This window comes from Manacus vitellinus, unplaced genomic scaffold (assembly GCF_001715985.3).
Source record: "Manacus vitellinus isolate BGI_N305 unplaced genomic scaffold, ASM171598v3 scaffold_38_pilon, whole genome shotgun sequence".
Taxonomy (NCBI): domain Eukaryota; kingdom Metazoa; phylum Chordata; class Aves; order Passeriformes; family Pipridae; genus Manacus; species Manacus vitellinus.
The window spans coordinates 1450729-1470492 of NW_021940526.1; the positions used below are offsets into that span (position 1 = coordinate 1450729).

A 19764-nucleotide genomic window follows, 5' to 3' on the forward strand; every position below is an offset into this window, starting at 1 on the left:
CCTGCGGCCCCGGAGCCTCCGGGACGCGGGGAACAGCAGCCCCGGCCGGTTCAAACGCAGGTGCTGGAGCCGCCGGGCTGAGGTTACCGGGAGCGGGCGGCTCCGCGGGTGTGTCCAGAGACACAACTGTGTGTCCTGAGAAGGGCAGCGGAGCCGGTGAAGGGGCCGGAGAACAGTCCTATGAGGAGCGGCTGAGGGAGCTGGGGGTGTTTAATCCCCCTCAGGGGTGCCCCTATTGCTCTCTACGACTCCCTGACTGGAGGATATAGCCAGGTGGGGGTCGATCTCATCCCAGGCAACCAGCGACAGAACGAGAGGGCACAGTCTCAAGCTGTGCCATGGAAGGTTGAGGTTGGACATCGGGAAAAATTTCTTCACAGAAAGGGTGATTAGACATTGGAATGGACTGCCCAGGGAGGTGGTGGACTCACAGTTCCTGAAAGTGTTTAAGGAAAGACTACTTGGCACTCAGAACCACGGTCTAATTGTCAAGGTGGTGTTCGGTCATAGGTTGGACTTGATGCTTTCAGAGGTCTTCCAACCTCATTGATTCTGTGAGTTACTGGGATCTCTGGGATCTCTACCCCTCCCACCAACCCCTGCTGCAGCCAAGGCCAAGGTCCACCTGGGACCAAAGGTCGGGGACGGTACCTCAGCCCCTGTGCCACTTGCCCTTGTACTGACTGAGTCATTTATTCCTTCACACAAACTTCCATGGACTAAATAAATAAATATAAAAGTTTCCCTGCAGCTACAGTGATCCTCTTGGCTTCAGTTGCATCCCTGCGGAGAGAAAGGCCCTTCCCTGTGCAGGTGAATGGATTCAGCCCTGGAGCACAGCAGGTACTTAATTTGTAGTGATGTACAAGTGATGAGGGGCTGGGGTGACAAAGGACACCTCACAGCCCTCAGTGCCTCATGGGGCTCATGATCCAACAGACCTTCACTGAGACAGAACAGTTCACGATGGGAGAGATATACCTGGTTGAAGTCAATCACGTGGAGTGCACCTCTGTTCACATGGAAAATGGAATTTCAACTAAATCATACAGAGAGTGTCTGATGTGCAGCACCTGCTCAAGAACTAACTTTTCTCTGGTGATACTCTCTTGTGCTTCACCTGTATCAAAGAAAGGTGAGGCACAGCGTAGCAACATTTTGACTTCTCATACTTTCTGCTAAACAAAGACATTAGTATCTCTGCTATTACCATTAATCTTGGTACAATTCCTTACAGTCAAATCATTATTCTTATCCCACTCATTGATGCAAGGAACCACTCAGTTTATCTTTTAACAAATAAGACTAAGAGTCCTCTTTACAAAGCATATTTAAACACTAGTATTAGATCTTCCCCAAGGGGATGTTGTTATCTTTCATCTTTACCCGATTTCTTCACTTTGCCCAAGTAATGTGCTTTGGTAGCCCAAGCACAATTTTCTCATCTTGATAATAAAAATGAGAGAAGAGCCAACAGGTCAAAAAAAAAAACAGCATAGTTTAAATCATGCTTGCTTCCATGGCGTGGAACAAATATTTGAATGCATATCCTAGATCATTGCATATTTACCAAGCTACTGAATATTCTAGTGTCCTGTGGGATCTGTTCCACATTCTATAAATCAATGTTTATTGGACTAGAAGGGGAGAGAGAGAGAACTTAACTCTTCCTGTGGAGGCCATCTGCACACATTCTGTAGGTTCATTTGTAAAAGCAGCTACAAGAGCCATAATTTTGGAAAGTATCTAAAGAAAGTATGTACATATATAAAGGGAAAAAAAATTATGAAGCCTGATGTTTACACCGGCATCAGAATGGAAGACAACATAAAAGGCAGGAATAAAACTTTATTCAACATAAAAACAGAAATGTTCAAATGTTACAACTTCCAGCAAGAAAATTATTGATACATTCTATATTTTTTATCTCAGATGCTGGGGATACAATTGATCCCACCAAAGCAGTAAGAAATCATGGTACTGACTGATATGAGAACGACCTGTCCTTCACTTCTTACACTTGTTGATTCTGGAGGCCTGAAGCCAGAAAAAATGATCAGCAGCATCACGTGTGGTGGGAAGATTTACCTAAAAAGCAGCATTTTAGTACTTGGATGAAGAGCAATCAGGCTGCAAAAACTAGATTATTTTCTGAGAAAGCTGTACACGTGGCAGGCTAAAGCAATGCTCAGAAGGGCTTAAAAATGTTCTGCTGAAACAATGAGCATGAAAATGGGACCAGCAGGAAGTTTGTGTTTGTCTGATGAGCTGGGTTTATTTAGCCCATCCAAGGACTACTGAGCACACTGGGGACATTGTACAGAGGAAGACAAGAGAACTGGGAAATGTCCAAAATTAGCATTTAAGAGATACATACCCTGGCAGAATACTAATAGTTGTAAAATGAACATTTAACATATGGATAAAGTAATGACTGGTTCAAGAGTTCCCATTAGAGATATAATAGGAAACGTAAATTAATATGAGAGCAAATACTACGCTATAGAAGTGAATAAATGTACCAAAGGAGAGCTGGAGGCTTGATCCAAACTGCTGGATCATCCAACCAAACCAGCATTAAGGCAGCTACGTGGAGCATTTGCACAGCTATCAAGCATCCTGACCAAAATAAAGGCAGTGGCACTGCAGATCCTGCCCACAGCAGAGCAAAGCTGAGCCCATCCAAGGCCCTGGAGGAGGCACGTGGTGGCCACAGAGTGAGCAGCAGCTCCATGGGGATCAGCTGTGGTGTGGGATACATGGACACCAGGAGAGAGGGAGGAGAGAGCCAGTCTGAGACACAGATCTTAAGGAAAGGATCAAAATGTCAGTTGCTGGAGAAATGGAGAGGATGGGAATGGAAGTCAGTGGTTCCAGGTCTTGATTGTCTTAAAAACATTGGAGAAATTCTGTGCCAAAGAGGAAAAGGCACTCAGAGGTGGCAAACTGGTGCCACCTTCACAACCACAACACGGTGCAGGGTCAGGGCCAGCATTTGTGGATGACAAACAGCAAAATGGAGCAATTTTGTGAGAAAAGCCTTGATATTTAACAAGAATAACATTTATATGAAAATGACAGCAAGCAGCTCTTCTCATTATTTACAATGTAAAACAGTCATTTAGTTGTTATTTACACTGATTATTCAGTTATTCCTTGAATACAGTGAAAAGGGTAAAGATGAAATTAAGATGTCTTAAAAGCATTTAAATATTTTGAATTTTCATATTATAAATATAAATATTATTGATAATTTAAATGTAAACTAATTGCATTTTAATTTTAAATGCAAATCTATATTTAGATTGTTTCCTCAGTTTCTATCTCACTAAAAAAAAAAATTATGGACAGTTTTACATGTTAAGAGAAACTTCCTTCCTCGTGCATGTGCTGGTATGTTTTTAAATGTATAATTTCTGTAGCCGTTAAACAAAATTGACTTATTACACCAATAACAGAGTAACATAATAATTTAAAATGTGTTTAAAAATTATTTACATTTATAAAAATGTATTTAAACTGCCATTATTCTCTCAAACCTTGCCCGTGTAGCAAACTGTGTGCTATGGACAGTCCTGTTGATTTTGATAAGCCCTGTGCCTTGCACGTTTCCACTGCAGGAAATTCAAAAGCAAACCTACAGCCCCTGTTAGGAACCATGGAGTCTCTCTTCCTGTCACATGCTGAAACTGCTCCCAGTTCTTCTCCCAAGGCTTCCACGGTATCGTTGGTGAGATGTCACCTTTTATTAGCAGGCTCGCTCTCGGATACTCTAATGCACATTGAAAACACAAAATGCACATCATCCATCTTTCATGTGACAGCTGCATCCCACCTTCTGAACTTCCAAGCTCCTGGCACACCTGGGTCAAGGCTCTGCTAATAAAATGATGCCGAGTGACAGGGGGAGAGGGAGTCAACTGACTACAAGCATTTGATAAACTGTTACCTGCAATTTCTTGCATTTGTTGCCTCGGGCAAAGGCACTAAAGAGGAAACAAGTCACTGCAAGCCCCGTTTGTCCAACTGGGTGAGTGGAAAGGAGGATGAAAGGCAATATACTCCTGTTACTTACAGCTTTATGATTTTAATCCATTTTGTCAGGGAAATACCTTTTGGTCCATCGAGTAATGTGATAAACTATTCAAACAAAGGGAAGAATTAATGTTTCTGTACTGCTGCTATGTTTGTTAATATGATTCTATGATTCTACTATTTCATGAGTTATCAGATGCACAGTGTTTCAGTTTAACCATTAAGGTTATACTTGTATCTAGATAGTCATTTTTTTATAGTAAATAAATAATATATTAAACACAGAAAACAAATAATTTGATACAATTATTCAAATTATCTGATGTATACATATTATTGACTCATGATAATTGAGACTTATTTTCTAATATTTTGATATAGACTTGTCTTATTTTGATTTGTTAGATAATTGCAAACTTTTAGAAGAGAAATCTGTAGATCCTTTGAAGTCAGACCTATTTTAAGTCAACTATTTTGGAAAACACTGTTCCAGCATAGTGGTATCCTAATACAGCTCAGTCTGGTGATGTAAATGAGTGGAGCATTTTCCCAAAACTTAATTACAGTTCAGAAGTATTGGATGTTATTATGTACCTGGTGTGAGACTGATGCTTGTTTTAATTACTGCAGTGGTTACTGTGGTCAAAATCCATGTTTGCAAAGGCAAAGGAGAAAGAGCTTTTCAGAGTTTCCAGAAGAACCCACAGACCTGAATTTTTATGTGCGGCAGAAGACACAGAAAAAAAGATAGGAATGTTCAACTTAGGCTCTTCTCTGGGATCAGCATCATATGGAAGAGATAAAAATAGAAGCTAAAAAAACCAGCAGTTGATCCAGACTGAAACTGTCTTCTGCTCCTGGAACTATTCCTGGCTCAGAGAGGAAAAGAGGGAGAAAAGAGAAGTGTCCCACCTTGGAGATGACTCAATGGAGAAGGGAGTAGAATGCCACATGGGCTCTCTGGTCCCAAGTGCCCGGGAGTTTGCCACACCTCAGGTGTTTATAGGTGTGACTGTGGGGCTCACACAAACCCTTGCAGGCCTCTGCCAGTGGCTGCTGGAAACAGAAGCCATCCCTTTTAGTCTCAGTCATTCTGTATGAGAATGAACTAAGATGCATTCCACAAAGCACTTGATAGAGAGGAAAACTCTTAGGTAGGAAATTACTTCTCAGTACGCCACTTGAGAATGTGGAATTCCTGCTCAGCTTACAGTGTCCTCAGCAAAAATTAGAGATTGAGAGCACAAACAGAGTGAAACAGTCAAAGTGACCTCAATACAGAGGAACAGAGTTAAAAAAAAAAAAAAAAGAAAAAAGCAGGACTTAACCATGTGCTCAAGCTTGAAGTACATGAAAGTAACAGTGACATACTCGGTGACTGCTGGGAACTTGACCTCAGTGGGCTCTGCTCAACCTTCTCAGCAGCAGCAGAGTCACATCATCAAGTGGCTTTGCAAGGACAGAAGATAATTAAATGTGATCACATCAAGCAGAGCAAAGCACAGTGCAGTAGCAAAAATGCAGTAGTAGTAAAAATATTTCCTAATTATAAAATTCCTTAAATGATTGCTTCTTTTCTTTCCAGGGAAACAAAAACCTGGCATTGGAAAGGTTCAAGCAGGCTGACCATAAAAAGAGGCAAACAGATGCATTTTCTTGTTTTGGTTCTTCCCTCATCCCTGCACACATCTACATCTATGCTTGGATTTGTATTTTGAGACTGCAAGGGGCAGAAGGCAAGAGATTTATTCCAACATGCTGTGCCAAATCCCCAGTACAGTGCTGAGCAACTGGGACTAGTCAGGCTGGGAATTAATTGGTTGCTAAAAACAATAAAAGATGGGAGTACTTTTACAAGACATCTAACATGCTGACTGTATAAAATTAGGCTGGAATGACATTAATAAAGCAAGCTCTCAAGTGTCAAGAATGAAAGAAGGTCAGACATTCTGCACTGAGGAAATCTAGATCTCACCAGAGGGGACATCCACTGTCATTATTCTGTTTTGTCTTCACAACAACTTTAAGCCAGACAGGAAAAAAAAAGCCAAGCTTGAGAGTTGAAAGACTGAGTAGGGAGAGTAGATAAATGGTTAATAATAAAGAATTGGAAAGACAAGTCGAATTTTTAGAATCACATACAGTGAAAGCTGGTACAAAACAGTTATTGATGACAAGCGAGGCTGTTTTGAATGTATACGTTATACATCTTACTATTTTTGTTTGAACAGGTATCATGCATCACCAAAATCAGTGGAATTATACCACTACAAACATATGTTTAGTTTATACATAACAAGAAATAACTGAATTAATTTTCCAAGCCTGCTTTTCCATCTCTCTCCTTTATTCAGTTATTTCGTTTGGTTTGGCTTTATGAAGGAATCCTGGACTCACCGTGGCTCGAGGGCCCACAGGAGATCTCTAGTCCAAAGCAGGTGCTGAACACCTCCAGGGATAGCTGATCCACAGCCTCGCCAGGGAACCTGCCCCAGCCTCTGCTGGATTTGCTGAGGTTTATCCCCACCCTTCTTACACTTTCATCTAGAATTAAGGTTTAAAGAAATAGTCCAAGGAACTTCAGTTCAATGCACCGATGTACCACAATTCCTAAAGCTGAACAAGGGTATCCCCACACGCTGTACCTTCCTTGCACTACATTCCCCCTGCCTGTTGCCTTGGATCTCATGTTGGGATTCCATGGCTTTTAGGCAAAGAACTGTATCTTTATACTTGTTCGGAGTCCAACCCCAAAAAAAGTCTGGGGTGGAGGGTGTCTCTTAACTTTGCTGAAGCAATGGCATGGTTATTTCCAGGTGATTTTCTGGGTGATTTTACTTCACTCTTTTGTCTTCTCCTGCATTTTATTTGCCTCACCTAACATTTCATGTTGTTTATTGCTCTTCTTTCCATTAGTAGCACTCTGTATTTTTATCCCCTGTAAATACAACACATGCTCCTGCTCCTTTTCTTGTAATGCTTCCAGCACTGCACAAATATATCTGCATTTTCCTTATCTTTGTCTTTCATCTTAATTCAATACATGCTGTATCCACCTCACTACTTTCCTCTCAACTAAGTTGTTCTAAATTGTTTGGTGTGAGGAGAGAACAGTACCAGGATAGAAAGAACTGCTTTACCTTTTATCACCTGGGTATCGTAACACTGTGTGTATTGTTTTCAGTTTAATTATGTTGTATCACTTGGCAAAAATTAGTTCAAAATTTGAGAGTTCAGGTTCTATAGGAGATAAAATTAAAAATAATTTTATGGTTTTATATATAATAATACTCAGCCTTTAGCCTGGTAATTAAAATATCCTCTCCATCAATTGGAATTAATTGCTTTGTAAATGGTGTGTTACTGTAGCAGTGACACAGTATATGATGCACAAAAAAAGCAGGAGTTTTACATCACAATTCTTACAAGATGTTTTAATTCTGACTTTCATTTTTTTATAGTGCTCATCACCATTAGCTTTAATGCTTTACCTCATTACACTGTTTTTAGTTGCTAGTATGTTAATAGCTTTTCTTAATGTGCCCAAATCAGAAAGAGTAAATCTTTGTGTAAATCTTTTTATTAGTCATCCATAATCCACAAGTAATTCTTGACCTGTAGGAACCAGGTTTGTTTTTATTCCCCCTCTCAAGGTGGCCAATAATTGTATTAGGAGCTCTATTTTGCTCATACTGAACTCCCTCCAAAACTCTTCTTATTTTGACTGAGAGTGAATTATTTATTGTGGATACAAAATGTCCTTTAAGACAGTGAATCCAAATCCACGTACAAGAAGTAGTACAGTTAAAGCTGATATATAGCAAAGTCTCCAAATCACCCATTCCACGGAAAATGAAGACTTTCTGCCTGCTCATGCATAGCAGTCTGAGGGATAACTGGCTAGCTAAAACACCACTTAATTTATGGTTATTCATGTAGATGTTACAGCTCTGTGCTATGTCCTCTATGCTGCCTTTTGTTATAGGTTGGAAAATGAATTTATTCTTTTTCCCTATAGCAATCCTTTCCTGGGAGCTCTTTCAAGAAGTGGGCTGTAGTGTAGCTCATTACAATTTAATCTCTTATATTTTAATAAGTATCCTACAGGGTTATTAAGGTGTTAGAATTATCTCTAAAAAAAAAAAAGAATTACATCATTAGTTATCAAATTAAGAAAATTTGTCTCCCAAATACATTCTGTTTGAATAGAAATAAAACAATTTTATAAAAAATGAACCCTGTTACCAGTAACTTGTTTGTTTTCGGAAGCAGAAAATATTTTTTTTGAAAACCACAGAGAAATAATGTTTCAAAACAAGTAAATGCATTTCAAAGCATAATTGTATAATTTATCAGGATGAAGGTTTGGTCCCTCCAACACAGTCACATACTGTGTTGCACTGCCATTATAAATGGAGCCATTACTTCTCCTAATAAATTTGAAAAACTGCCTGAAGTACCAATATTTTTTACTAACACCCAAACTGCATGCACCCAGTTATTTAAAGGTAGCATGGACAGGCAGCATTCCCACACATTCACTGTTAAGGGAACTTTTAGAGCCAGAGCACCGAGTGCCTACCCGGGAAGCAGCTTTCTGGAGGCTCTGGCAGGCAGTGGTGGTGTCTGGAGCAGCCCAAAGGGATGCTGTGGAGCCCAGCAGGAGAGGAGAACCTGGGCGGATTGTCCACCGAGTGCCGTGGGGATGAGCAGTTCTGGTTACTCCCAGGGGTTCCCTGCAGGGACATGTGGTTCTTGTTGAGACTCAGAGGGTCACCATTCCAACTGGACACTGAGGTGACACCTGGGCACACAGCAGACAGGAGTAAGATCAGATGATGGTCTCTGAGACACCCACAGCTTTTATAAATGAGTAGTGAGAGACAATTCAAACAAGTTTGGAGAGCAGCTTCCACAGGGAAGGTGCTGAAGAAAGAAGCCCCTGCACTCCAGCTGCCTGCCTTTGCAATTTGGCTGCCCAACCCTGGCCACCACAGATGTCAAGGCCACGTGTTCCCAAGTGACTTGTCACCAGAAGCTGCAGGAGATGTCAGGTCTGCACCTCACAGAGCAGTGAAGTCCAGCCCCTGTGTCCTGTGCTCAGGGGGAGCAGGACCATCACTGGGATACATTGCCTGGCATTTGTCCCCAGGACTCAGAAATTAATTTGATGAACAGCCACCACCTCACAGAAATTGTTCTCCCTCCCCCAACCAAACATCCTGCTACAGATGGACTTACTGGTAATTTTCTGAGCCACAAATGTATCTCGTAATCTCTCTGGCAGCTGATCATCACTACAGAACCAGGCAGCAGAATACACTTGACCACAGAGAACCTGAAATGAGTAGAGCAAATGAGAGCTAATTTTTAAGTCCTGAGTCCTAAAAACTGTTTCTTACAGTAAGTGTTCTCTCAAGTGCTGGCTAAAAATTGCAATTTTCAATAAACTTAAAATATAATATCATTACTGTGGTAAAATATGTCATTATTACTGGAAAAATTAAATAGCAAGAGGCTGTTGTTATATATAACAGCATATACTGCCTTGTATCTTCCTGCTGATAAGGCAGGAAACTGCAAAGTACTTCCAAGATTGATGAATCAGTGCCGGTTCCTAAACTGGGAGTGAGGTGGAAATGGAAATTCACCACATACAGCCAGAGTTGCCCCACAATATTTGAGTACAAGTACATTTTGCAAAGTGGTCATTAATTCTGGATCTGCTCATTTTTAGTATCCAAATCAATACCTCAGCATTGTGATTTGTGAAGATGGCACTTATTAAACGAGTTCCATTTCAAGTGCTAAGCTACAGCTGTGATGTATGTAAGAAGTGCTTATCAAATATTTGCCTCCAGATGCAATTATTTTAGCAGTAAATTTTTGAAATGTTATCTCACTTTATGCCCAAATCCAGTTGCATTCCAATGTTTTTATTGGAAATAAGCTATATCAAAGGCAGTCCTTGTCTGTGAGCAGTAATATCATAGGCTGCTCTCCACAAGCTTTTTATTGCTAATCTTTCTCTGCTGGAGACTTGCGTGTATTTTAGATGAACTTTTTCTTGTGCTGATGCTTTGCATGTGGAGTAATAAAAAGGTTTATCAATTTACAATCCATCTGAAACCAGTGAGCATTTATGAAATAATTGACTTAGTTCTTTGGGCCTCGCTTCAGTTGCATTTGAAAACAATGTTAACTTTTCTGGATGGGTAAATAGCACAGTAAGAAATGAACACAGTGTCCATCATGAAGGACTTCTGTAACAGCTTTCAGTGTACAAAATACCTATTCCAGTTTTTAAAAATGTTATCATTATAGACTGCCTCTGTAAAAGCAGCAAAACAATTTTATGATGATTTCTAGTTTTGACACTCATCTTATTTGCTGATAATCTCCCACATTTAACATCATTCTAAGAATTAGGTAATGTGAGATTGTTACCAAAAAATATTATTTAATCATAACAGATATAAAACCACAAAACCCACACCTAGAATATACCTTCTCAGTCCTTAATAATAAAATGCTCCTCCTGACAAGCTAATTGGACAATTTAGAGAGTTCCTTGTACAAGGAAATTCAGCTACTCAGACAAAAAAAAAAAGAGACGTAAATTAGTCGTTCGTGTCATAGACTCAAGTCTGCAAAAGTTCAGTCTCTTCATGTTGCTCTAGTTCTACAAAATGGGGTAGAAATTGCCTCGGGGAAGAATCCAGGAGTAATGAGGTTAGTTCAAGTGGAGCTGACAGCACAACTCCCTATCAGGCCCCCTGCACTAAGTCATGTATCCAGATACAGCAGGAAAAATACACCTTAAACAATCACCAGATCAGCTGTAATTTACCTGTAGGTTCTACTTCTGTTTTTCTGGTTAAACACAGAGCTCAAGACAGCGTCAGAAGGTACACTCACAGTGTTTATGAGAAGTTAAAACACCAGATTAACATTGGAAGAAAAATATATGACCACATGTGCCTTAGCAGAGCTCTGCAGTAAGTTTGCACAGTTTTCCCCTTTCTGTAATAACAATAGAACTTAACTGCTTAACTTTAACATAATTTCTGTATGAAATATGGAAGAACACGATGCATTTTAGCTCACCCTGGCCATTTGATGGCAATATACATGTCAGATCTACAGTGGCACGAGGATAATTAATTGTGACATTGCCAAAGGGACACAACACTTTTGCTGATAAATTCTTTACATCCTTCCAAAGGGTCACAGTCAGTATTTCAGCTTTAGGCTGGTTTATTGCCTAGAGCAAATATGATTTTAATAGACTTACATGAGCTATGGAAAAGCTGATCTGGAATAGTTACATGTTTCAAATGTGAAAAACGTTCCAGGGAAAATAGAGGAGCTGCTGTGCTTGAACTTATTCATGCAAATAAAGTCCTACCTGAATACAAATTGTGTGCATTTTTGAACAAGACTGCCAAGCTGAAAAAAAACAAAGCATATTAATATTATAATACCAAGGTGAGATAGTTTGATAGAAATCATTTAAAACAGGGATTAAGGGGGTCAGCAGAATGCAAATCATGACTAGAAGGAGGAAATGAAAAACCAGAAAATAGAAATCCTAGTAGTAGTAATTTAGCAAAAAATCAATCTAAATTTAAATTCACAGCAAAAATAGTTCTAACTTAGAAACACTAGTGAATTCTATTTTTTTTCCTTTTAATTAATCCTCCACTGTACTTCCAGCATGGACACAACAAAGCTGGTATCAAACTGCCTTTGTTAGCACAGCTGACTTTGCCTGATGAACCAATTCTTGCCAAAATGTTCATTTACTGATATAACTCTGCCAGCAGACTTTTTCATGAGTATTACCCAGCCTCATACAAGACTTGCCTCTGCCTTTCTTTCCATCCTTAATTGGCCATCACCCTCTCCATGCAGGTTCACATCCTGCTATCCAAATGAAGCACTGCAGTGATTCAGCAGGGAGAGCTACAGGTTTAAAACATTTGCATTTGACCTTTTTTTAAATTCCTAATGTAAGTAAACTGTATAAAACTGTCAAAACTGGTCTGATGTCAGAGTCTTGTTGGATTCTCCTGGTATGTTCCTGCATCTGAGCAGGATTAGAGAAGCCTGAAAAGGTTTTCAGTCCCAAAGGGCAGCTGCTGCAGACCAAAGTGCCTTTCATGATGGTTGAACACTGCAGTCACAAATGCCATTTCAGAAGGGATGTCAAGTTCCACCTGAAAAAGTTACACCCTGAAAGAGAAAACTAAAATGGGAACTACCTAAACACCAGAATCCAAATTCTGAAGAAATTATAATGGGGATGCTGCAATTTTAGTTCTTGGAAGACTTTCCAGATTCTCCCTTTATAAAAAAAAGATGATTATAAAACTTTTCTTTGGGAAAAAAAGTACATCAAGGACAGCTCCAAACAGGAAGTAACAGTGAGAGACATGAACAAGATTTATATCAGTAGTCATGGACAGTATTTTGCTGGGTGGAGGGGGGTGGAAATTGTGTATGTGTTTCATTGGAGTTTGTTTGTTTGCTTGTTTGTTTTAGAAGAAATATAGGGAAATCCAGAATTTAGGTTTCTTGGCTTAAGAAATAGCTTCAGCAGGATAAAAATGGAAGCAAAGTTTTTTCTTATAGGTCAAATTCCAGCAGTAATAAAACAAGGCTGTAGCTACTTCCACTGGATCTGGATATATCCCCAGGCTCTCCAAGAGGATATACTGATTTACAGGGAATGAAACGTGGCATGGCCTTTGAGATGTGGGTAAATTAGGTCAGGCTAATGTGAAATACAATCAAGCAAACACTCAGAAAAAAAAATATTTAAGTGATTGTGATGCCCATGGCACTGGGGCTGAACGAAACAATAATTTTTTGAGAATTTCAGTGAACTTTTATGTACTTTAATCAGGAATGTAAGACTGCTCCAAATATATAATGAATGATGTCACCAAAATGTGAGCAATGTTAGTATTGGACAGAACAATCATCCCTAAGGAAAACAGCTTTCCCTCTATACCTGTCATGCTTGTAAGGACTAGTTAAGTCAATGACAATAGAGTAGATCCCAGTTATTCTGTCACATATTACACTTAGAAATAGTCTATCAGATTTGCTCCCTTATTGAGACATGTGCTTTGGTTCCAGGTTTGTCAGTTCTAGAAACAATGCTGACTTGGGTGAAATCATCAGTGTGCACATGTAAGCAAATGCATCAGTCTGGGAGAAGAGCAGGCACCTTCCATGAGAACAATTTAAGCAAAAATAAAATAAAAAAGAGGAGCACAGGTGCAAAATTATTAATAGTTACAAATGGAATATGTAATTGTTTACTAAACAACCATTTCTCCTTTTAATTTTTGTTTTCTGCAAAAGCCAACAAATATTAAATATCATTAAATACGACATTTCATTGGTAACACTGGAGTTCTGATATATGTTATTATTACATTCCTAGTACTAATAAAACAGAATGTTTAAATATATATATATATATAAAATACCTATTGAAGTGTCTTCTGCTAAACAGAGAATAGGCCATTGCTCCTGTTTATTGAAAGTCAACACACATAGTGTACATTTTCTTAATGATCACACAGTTTGCTGCTACCAATTATAACCTGGTTTTCTTCCACCAAAGGAGCCCAGATTCCTTTAGCTCATACAATATGTGAACATATTCGTGCCTCTCAAAAGCAGATAAGCTGAATTCTTAGATCTTTTATTTATGGGATGTCAGTCTTAACAAATGTGGCAAATACAGCTCAGTAGCTCACAGCACCATAACAAGACTGTTTAAGCCCTATATATTAAGGATAAAAGAAGAGAATTTCAGTCATTGCTAATGTGGATGATGTAGGATATCTACAAATAAACAGATATGTGTATACTTCCAAAATAAAAACAGTTTTGAAAGAAATGGTGCATCGTTTCTTTTCTTCTCATATCCAGGACACACTGAATGAATTTCAAAGATTAAGAATGGAAGACATCTCCTCACAGCAAGTTAAGAGCCCGGGCTGTAAGTACCTGCTTTGCCCACATGCTGTTTGCCCTGTGAGATAATGGCACTGCAAAACCTTTCTAAAGCAGATGTGTCTCAAAAATTTAAAGCACAATCTTCAACAAAGTGTCCCTTTCTTCTGCTTTTACTTGTTACATCATGTCCACTCCAGATGTCCCTTGTATAATATTAGTGAACAGTTTAATGACATCAAAATGAGGATTGTCACCATGGAAATCGCAGTAAAAGGTCATTTCTGCCTCTCATTTCACACATATGGGATTGAAGATTTCTCATGCACGTTATCAAAAGACTACAAGGTGCAAGTAAGTCCTGTGTACGGGTGGGAATATCTCTGCCTGCAGATCAAAGGTGGAGGACTGCATTTCCTAGTCTCATCTTCCTTAATATTGCCATAAAAGAGGACAATGGATCAGTCAGTAAATACAAGTGTTACACTTGATTTCTGGGTGCTCACATGACCTGCCTTCCCAGTTCAGCATGTAAATCCCATACAGGGTTAATTTTGAATTCTTGCTCTGAAGTGCTTCCATATGGTAAAATGTTTGAGCATTTGCTTAAACTTTTAATTGACTGTGAGCCCAATTCATCATTGTTCGCTTCATTTGCGTTTGGGAGTAGATTATTATTTTTTGAAAACCTTTCTGTAAAACACAGATTATAGATTGTTTGATGATCCAAAGGCAGTGACTCAGTGGGGGGAAGTGAGTACATCCAAGTGAAGAAATAGTCACAGAGGAAAAACAGAAAGATTTCTTAAACTCTTAAATGTTTGGTGTATTTTAACTGTGAAATACACAGACTTTAGATCTATATTATGGTCAATAGTGATTTTTCAGTGCTGTAGAAGGTGTCAGAGGGATTTGTGAGGCAAAGAAATTTTCTAAACTAGTGCTTTTAGAGGACTGAACCATCTAGACAAAATATTTTTTACCACCTGCTCAGAAATAAATTAAATATCTATAATTACCAAAGTGTATATTAACCACTAGCTAATTCTAAGAAGCTACCGGTGTTACATGAGCTCCAGCTAAGCCGAGCAACAAAGAGATTTTGTTTCCTCGGGAAAACATTCTTTTAAGGACAGAAAAGGGCAAAAACCAAAGGCAGACATTTGGAACAATATAACAAGTTACTTCCATTTTCATATGGGCCACTCCATTCCTAAATGCAGTGTAAAGATATACCAAGGCCAGCAGAGTTTGATTTTCTTTGCTGGCAAGAGTTAGTTTGAAAATAAGATTTCCAACATTCTGGAAAACTGAGGTCCAAAGCAAAAATTGTGTTGGTTTGGGAATGGAATTCTACTTTTCTTAAACTCCTGGTTCTTCAAGTAACATCTGTAGAACTCAGCCTTGAAACCTCTGCTAGAGCCAGACTAATTTGCAATTAGCTAAATCTAAACTCATCTGTTACATTTAAACTGAGACCCATCGGGAGTCCAATTACTGAGAGATGTGAGGTGCAAAAAGATGGGTTTCTACAAGAAAATCACCAGCAAAAGGAAGTCCAGGGAAAATGTGGGGCTGCTCCTGAGTGGGATGGGGACCTGATGACAGAGGACGCAGAAAGGAGCAAAGTACTTGATGCCTTCACTTCAGCAAAGAAAACTGCCACTCTCTTCTCAGGGGTATCCAGGCAGGACAAGATGTATATTAAAACACAGGAAACTCCAGCTAAATGTAAGAAAATACTTATTTATGTGAAGGTGATCACTAGAACAGGTTGCCCAGAGAGGTTGTGGAGGCTCCATCCTTGGAAGTATTCCAAACCTGATGGGATGGGGTCCTGGGCAACCTGCTCTGGGAAACTGTGCCTTGTGACCTCCACAGATCCCACCCAGCCTCATCCACCTGGCAAAGCAAGCCAATTGCTTCTACTACAAAAGACAAAAGCCAGAATCATGGTATTTTTCCCTTGATGTGATCTAATCTATCCTGAAGTACCCAAAAGAAATAAAAATCCCTTATCTAAATTGATGGCTGGCTTTTCCCAAGTAGTGCGTTGCCAGTGGAATTCTTCTGATTATTTCCAGCTGATGTTGTGTGATTGTAGATGGAATTTTGTTACTTCCATTGTGATTGATAATAATATTGAAAAGTCTGTTTCTGTTAACTGTTATTTTCTGTTAATTATTTATTACTACAGCTGTTTCACTGTTATTAAAGTTTTTAAATAGGGAACAAAATGTCTGTTACCTACGATAGGTGCTGTTTGCCTGCAGAACAGCCTGCAAACCCCATCATACTTACCTTGTGAGTGATGATAAGGCATAACAAACAAATCCAGACATCTCAGCCATCTATTGATCCTGGAGGAAAGCAGAATACTGCCCTTCATTCTGCAGAATGGATGGTAACTTTCATAAGCTGTAGTGTTTTCTCAAAGTCTTAAAAATTGCTTTGTTTTTGTTTTTTTTCTTAAACTTGCCCAATACATATTTTTTTTCTCTAGTCTGAAAAAGAGATGACTAAAAAGATGTGCAAAATCATGAGTGGTGTAGAGAAGTTGGAAATAGACCAAGTATTCATTTCTTCTTCCAAAACAAAACCTGTGGGGGATCAAATTAAGTTATTAGGAGCTATGCTGGAAACAAATGGAAGTTTTCATGTAGCAGAGAGGAAGGAGATTTAAGGAACTACTTGCTAAAAAGTATGGTGAGTACCACAAACTTACAGGTGCACTAGGGGACACTGAACAGCTTCACAGAAAATAAAACCAGAGGGTTATTAAATACTCAGGCACTATAAACTAGATTAAGAGGTCTCTGAGCTACTCAGCAGATGGAGGCCAGAAAGTATCCTGTGTACTTACCCCACATGAAACCTTTCAGAAATATTCCCTCTTCCTTTGAGTCTCCTCTTAAGGACAGGGAGAAATCTGCTCCCAAGGTGAAGAGTCCTCCCTCAGAAATGAAGGAAGAAACAAATAATTACAGAAAACAGGAAACAGAAAAGGTAGAAGATCAAAAAGTAAAGAAGAAAAAAAAAACAAACTCAAAATAAACCAGGAAGAAATCCAGACCACCCCTGACAGCACTTACTGATATCTTCCAATACACATGATCTGGTGAACACTGGACAGTGTCAAATGTCAAACACAGCATAAACCTCACACTAATTGTGAAAATGAGATGTATCATTTTACAGTATTGTTGCAATAAGATAATGTCACTTTATGCAGTTATATGAATGTGATTACCCAAATGATAAATGCTATTAATTTGTATCACATCAATGTCTGACTATTACAAGTTAAATAGCTCTATAAAGATAAGATATATAATATCTATAAGATATTATAGATATATATTATATATATTATATAATATATATAAGATATTATATATAACAATATAACATCTATAAGCTATTATACATGTCAAAGAGGTTATATATTGAAATAAAGCTTTTGAAAACCAGTGACATTCAATTAGAATGCAGTTTAGGTAAAAACGAGCACAGCAATACCTGAATAAAATACATATATACTTACTAGATTTTATAGGTACCAATCCTTGACATAAGCATCTCCTTAAATTAGTTGTAGGATTTAACACAACAAAATCAAAGGAAGAAATATGCAAGATAATGTTAAATTTTAATCCGTAAAAACACGCACAAAAATAGGTGAAAACATCATTTAGAACTTGAGGATGAAGGAAGGTAGACTGAGAATTTGAGGAGCAATTTGTACTTCTCTAGCAGCCATTCAGAACACAAAAATCTACTGAAGAATTCAAGAAATAACGTGTGGGGGCATTTCCTCACTCATTAGAGAAAAATAAGCATCCAGCATTACTCTCAATAAGAATATAAGACGTGCATTGAAATAATGTAGTACCCAGGGCACCTTCCTACAAAGAGCTGCTGCCTGATGCACAGGACTCTCTTTAGAAACAAGGTCTCCCAAAACACACATTTTGTACCCAGAAATCAGGCTTCAGAACAACACATTTCTCACCAGAGGAATTACCATCTTCAGGTAGAATGGAGGAAAATGTTTCTTTGGTTTTTTTTTCTCTTCTGCCCAATCTTCAGGCAGAATTTCCTTTACACCAAACACAACCATCTGATAGTTTCACATGAAGTTCAAGTTGGAAATGCATAGCCATCAAAATAAACAATCCTCTCCACCTCAGACCCTTTCCTTACCCCATGCCAACCTCTCCTTGCACTGGCACAAGGGTTGATGCAAGTGGAGAAACTGCTCCGGGTTGCCAGTGACCTGACAGTGTTTTACTGGTCCTTCTTCTGGTGGCTTTCTTTAGGTTTCTGCAGCTTTCAGTGTAAATCCAGCTCTGGCTTTACGCAAAGGGCTTTAGGAGTCCTGTCTCTCACCAGAGGTTTCCTGTAAGCCTGAATTAGACATTTTTTCTCTACCAGTTAACTGCCAGGTCATCTTTTTTATTCCTTTAATGTTATTAACCCTGACCTGATGTTAATATTAATGTTACCAAGTAATAGTCATAGTAAGTTAAAACTACTGCTCTGAGAGTGTGGGAGGAGAAACAGAACTTGAGAGACTTCTGTTGCCAAAAAATTGTACTGTAGTTTGCTCACAGTGGGTGGAATAACAGCTCCTGGTGCTCAGGCCAGTGCTCTGCACTCTCTGTAACTGCTCTTAAAGGCCTTGGGAAACATTCAAATTCAATTTGAACCCCTCAATTCTGATTTAGAGTCTCTCAATGCCAACAAAACAACAGCCATGGGAAATCTCAATGCAATGGGAATAGCAGCTCCTGATTTACTCTTCAGTGCTGATGGCCTTCTGCACACAATGGCACTGCAGCTGTGCTGCTCTGTGACATCTTGAGGGGAAAAGAAAGGATTTTATAAAAGCCAAGCTAAAAGCACTGTTTTAAATTTTATTTTTTGAAAGTGTATAAAGCTTTAATTAGCACAACTCAGCTGGAAAGCCTATAAATATTTGAATAGCAGTAAGACGTAGTTTACTTTTACATATATCTTGGCATAAATTGGGGTCACGTGTAATTATCCGGATGACAGTATCCACTTTGAGATCATTTTAAGAGGATCACATTTCCTGATCAGTGTTGGGAATAACTAATATTAATGAGTGCCACTGAACCTTTAATGTACTTTCTCTTTATTCTTTGAAAGGATTACTTATGTTCAGAGCTTCATTCATATTGGAATAGGCTGTTCCATGTCACTTTTTGTGACAAGTACTAGAGTTCTGTTTTATTCTGTGGTTCCAAAGATAATTGGCAATGTTTAACTAAATATTAAATATGATTCCCCGTGAAGGTTTTAAACCTGAATTTTGAGTGTATAAATGTGAGAGATGTTTTGACTATTTTACTTGAAATGTTCTTACACTACACTGAAAACTATATTTAGCTGTTGAAGTCATAGGTTCATCTTTAACTGCTACCAAGGTCAAAATGTTTTTCTGGGGAAAAGCACTAGCTATAACTCAGAAATAGAAAATAGTTTAACTTACCACAATGGAGTCTTTCTGTTTTGATCATGAGTCCTAAATATCAGATATAATTTAGAAGAATTTTACTCTGAGTAAAACTCTTTTGTGCACTAATTATATGGGTTATAGATCTTCCCTTAAAAATACTGCATTATTCCCAGTTGCTGTTTTCTGGTGATTCATACCAGATTCACTTCCCATTGCAACCCATTATCATTTAATGCACCTTCAACTCAGAGCCAGCCAGGATTACCACTGGGAAC

At 38.7% G+C, this 19764-nt stretch overlaps 1 long non-coding RNA gene across 1 annotated transcript; it reads left to right on the top strand.

Moving 5' to 3' along the window:
• Positions 1 to 3676: 3676 nt before the first annotated feature.
• On the top strand, positions 3677 to 5351 carry LOC108640597. The gene is made up of 2 exons (XR_001921298.1): positions 3677 to 4030; positions 4666 to 5351. It is a non-coding gene; the product is annotated as an uncharacterized LOC108640597 (long non-coding RNA).
• The last annotated feature ends 14413 nt before the right edge of the window (positions 5352 to 19764 follow it).